General features: G+C 37.4%; 1 pseudogene; it reads left to right on the top strand.

Moving 5' to 3' along the window:
* The first annotated feature begins 3,779 nt into the window (after positions 1 to 3,779).
* On the top strand, positions 3,780 to 4,296 carry LOC113020950 (immunoglobulin heavy variable 3-48-like; annotated as a pseudogene).
* Positions 4,297 to 4,713: the final 417 nt, after the last annotated feature.

Genomic DNA, 4,713 nt, shown 5'->3' with positions numbered 1-4,713 from the left:
CTCACGGAGGGCATCAATCTGTTGTGATCTGGTGGGGTGAGTAAAAAGTCAAGACAGAAATGAAAATGTTAAAGAGACAATAATTAATACAACCATAAATAGTCAGTAGGTTGGTAGGATGAGATTCAGATGAGATTAGAAACATGCATCTCTGGGCAAGAGTTTCCTGGAAAACAATACCCAGAAAAAGAGTGAGTACGATGTCTTTTACTGCTAAAAAACTATTCCCATCAACAAGTGAGTCCATGTTTGGAAGAAAAACTAATGCAGAAGTAAAAGAGTGAATTAAATGCAATGTTTTTTATTTTGAAATGCATTTGAATTTTAAGTGACCCAGATAGTTGAGCCCCTCCCTATTGAAATTCACATGGCACACTCAGGTTCTTTTAATGACTGGCTCTCAAAGTACTTGCTTCACACCTTCTCTTTCAAGATGTTGCTCAGTTTGTCTGCTCTGCTGGCAGTGCTCTGTCTGCCTTGTAAGTCACTAGAATTTATAATACAGAATGTGGAAATTGATTACATGTTCTTGAATTTGTTTCTCACATTACTAATCTTTTTTATTTATAATTTTCATGTTTTTGGCAGGTCTGAATGGTCAGGCTATGGAGTCCATTCCCTCTATTCCAGTGTTGAAAAATCCTCAGGAAACCCTCAGTCTTTCCTGTAGAGGGACCGGTTTCAATTTTGGCCAAGCAGGAATGCACTGGATAAGACAGCCTGCAGGAAAAACATTAGAATGGCTGGGGGTTATATGGTATGATGCAAGTAAAACAGTGTATGCGAGCAGTGTGGAAGGACGTATAGAAATCACCAGAGACAACAGCAACAGCATGATGTATCTGAGACTGTCCAGCCTAAAGCCAGAGGACTCTGCTGTGTATTACTGTGCCAAACACACACAGTGGTTTAAGTAATGAGAGAGGCTTTACAAAAACCTTCAGACATACAGTTTCACAGGAACCTACAGGGGGCAGTAGATAATCAAAAATATGATGATCAGCTCACTGACACAAATAAATATAATATATATTGTGATTCTACAATATATAAAAGCATATTTTGAAAAACCAATTTAAAAGTATTTTCTGATAATAATAAAATAATATGAAAAAATGTATGTAAACTTTTAAGGATAATTTCAGAAGAATACATTGTCAAGATAAGTAGTCAAGATTTTAGATTCACATAAAAAACAAATGTCCAGTAGTTTTTACATGAGCACACTGTTGTTAAATAATATATCATGAAATAAATATATGTTTATACATTTAATATATTTTCCGAGTTAACACAAGGTATGGCAAACACAGTAAAATCAAAAATATTTCATCATTATTTAGACTATACTTTTTCAGTTATCTAAAGAGTGGTTCACCATCTGTAGAGATAATAGAAAGGTGGAGGTCAACCTGTCAAAAAAGTATCATTTTGTTTTTTCAGTGCCTGATGTCATGAGGTCACGGAAAGACGTGAAGGAACGACAACTGGGATGCTCAGAAAACCCAACTGCACTAATTTGTACTGATGAATGTTATCAGATTTACTGTGGTTGTGAGTTAAACTTCTAGGAAAAAAATACATTTATAAATAAATGAAAACATTTTTTGTTATTTTACCATTCATCTATTCATCCATCCACCTTCTTCTGCTTTATCCGGGGCCGCGGGGGCAGCAGCCTAAGCAGAGAAGCCCAGACCTCCCTCTCCCCAGCCGCCTCCTCCAGCTTATCCGGGGGAACACCAAGGCGTTCCCAGGCCAGCTGAGAGATATAATCTCTCCAGCGTGTCCTGGGTCTGCCCCGGGGCCTCCTCCCGGTGGGACATGCCCGGAACACATTAACCCAGGAGGCATCCTTGTCAGATTCTCTTTTATTTTACTTTGGGGTAAAATCAGGAAAAACTAAAATAATTATCTTTGTATTACTAATGAGTGATCAAACCCTGCTGAGTAAAACATGAATGAACATACATATTACTTGTATATCTGTTTGTTTGGTTAGCTTGATACTTTCTTTTGATAAACTGATTAATGATGAGGAGAAGCTGATGCAAACTCAGGCTGTTTCCATCTTTGAATATGTGCTGCAGAATATAAAAATGGGCACGACAAGATTGAGCTGCACCACTGAAGACTGGCAGAAAAATAGCTTTGATGATAAATTCTCATGAGTTTATGGTTGTTTTTCTTTTCTTGTCAATTTACAAGCCAAATAAGAACAGATTCGTTTAAAAAATAAAGATGAATTTCAATTCAATTCAATTTTATTTTATTTTATTTATATAGCGCCAAATCACAACAACAGTTGCCTCAAGGCGCTTTGTTTTGTAAGGTAGACCCTACAATAATACATACAGAGAAAAAAAACCCAACAACCCACATAGTAAGGAGGTCTGGCCCGGATCTGGTATCAAGGCGGCACTGCTGGCTGACTTCTGGCATGATAAGACGTATGATATCCAGATATGAGCCAGGCCTGGCATAGATAGCGCTGTCTATGTGATGCCATGCCATATCTGGCTCGATTGTGGTTTGGTTCATGTGGCCCAGGCCCATAGAAAACAGGTCTGGCCCGGATCTGGCATCAAACTGTCACGTCTGACTGACCCGTGTCATGGCAGTGTGTATGCCAACCAGATGTGGGCCAGGTCTGGCAATGAGGCACTATTTATGTTCCTATTTTCCTATTTTAGTTAGAAGACCCAAATATATACTGCTATGGTAGCCAAAGTTTCAAATGCAGGTTTGACAGGTTTGTGAGTTTACACTTTATCCAAAACCTTGTGACGGTTTACTCATCTGTGCCAGTGGGTGGCTGTAGCTCAAGGGTAACAGTAAAAATTTACCACCCAATTTACCATCTGCTGACAAAACAACAGAAAGCAGCTGAGAGAGAGCGAGAGAGAGAGAGAGAGAGATGCATGGAGAAAACCAATCAGGAAACCTTAACAAAAATGCCACAAACTCCACACTGACATGAAGCCACAAGAAGAGAGGCTCTCACCCCACTTATGGTTACAAGACCAGACCACTTAGATAAGAACGCTTTTTATCAACTTTATTAAACACTAAATAACTCATCCAACACTTACTTCCATGAGATAATAGAAAATGCTCTCATTTGTAAGAAAAACCAACAAACAACAAAAAATGTTTTAAAAATCCAAAACTCCTAAACCATGTAGAAGTCCTGTTCTTAGAATTTTGTGTTGATTTTGAGTTTTGAATCTTAAATATATCTGAGTTTGAAATTTTGATTGAGTTTATTTAGGTTTTATTTATTTTTATTTATTTTTATGTTAGGTTGAATGTCATTCATCATTCATGCTGAGTGACAGTTTTAATGTATTTTACTTTTTTGTGGAGGTTCAGATGTTTGATAAAATGGTTTCCTGATTTAGTGCTGGTTTTTAAGCAACAACTTGTTGTTTGTGAAACTTTTTCAGAGATGCCATCAACATGAACTTTAGCAGTAACAAGTCATATTGTTCCCACAGTATTAATATCTTCATAGAACATGTGTTTAATAATTAGCACTTATGGAGATTTTCATACATTTTGAGAGAAAATTATTATCTATTTTTCCATAAATAATAAATATAATTTGTGCATTTATAAGATTTACCTGACTAATATAAGTGATGTGCAGAGGATTGTGTGACATGACATGTGTTCCTCTTTGAGGAGAAGAAACTGATGCAAATTCAGATTTTTACATAAGTGTTGCCAAATATAACACAAAGACTGCATGGTTGATTTACACAACTGTAGACTGAGCAGAGGGACATGACTTTTACAATGAACTGTCCTGCCTTTATGTTTGTTTTCCTTATAGTGTCAGTTTACTGGGCTGGTAAGGACAGCACATTTCTGAAACATTATGAAATGTTTGAAATAAAGAAGCTAATTTTGTTTTTGTCTGTAGGTACTGAGGCTCAAACATTGACTGAGTCTGAATCCGTGATTAAAAGGCCTGGAGAATCCCACAGACTGACCTGTACATACTCAGGGTTCGGTTGGGATATTCATGCTGCTTGGGTCAGACAGGCTGCTGGAAAAGGACTGGAGTGGGATTGCTTGGATCCACTCTAATGGTAATGAGATCCACTATTCTCAGTCATTCAGAGGCCGCTTCACCATCTCCAGAGACAACAGAAGAAAGCAGCTGTATCTGCAGATGAACAGCTTGACGACTGAGGATTCAGCAGTTTATTATTGCGCAAAAGAGCCACAGTATCACAAACCATCAGCAGAGCTGAACAAAAACCTCTCAGTGCCCGTACAGTTATAACATGAAACTACCAGAGGAGGAGCTCTAAGATAACTGATTATTATTATTATTCAAGGGAAATAAATGATAGAGGTAGTGGTTGCGCAAATGCAAATTCTGATACATAGTCTTATACGTATGGGTTATGTAATTATAAAACTGGGACTATGTGATGGATTTACAGCACTGTAGACTGGACAGAGAGACTTTTACAATGGACAGTTCTGGATTTGTGTTTGTTTTTCCTGTCCTCTCAGTTTATTGGGCTGGTAAGGACAAAGTATTCTTTCTTTTAACATTATGAATTTATATGCTTGAAATAAGAAGCTAATTATTTGTTTATCAGGTCCTGAGGGTCAAACACTGACTCAGTTTGAATCAGCAGTTAAAAGGCCACAGACTGATTTGTACATACTCAGGGTTCAGTAATTATAGTAATGTTT

Source organism: Astatotilapia calliptera, chromosome 4 (genome assembly GCF_900246225.1).
Source record: "Astatotilapia calliptera chromosome 4, fAstCal1.2, whole genome shotgun sequence".
NCBI lineage: Eukaryota > Metazoa > Chordata > Actinopteri > Cichliformes > Cichlidae > Astatotilapia > Astatotilapia calliptera.
The sequence above is the reverse complement of the archived record's forward strand: the minus strand, read 5'-3'. Positions and strand labels throughout refer to the sequence as shown.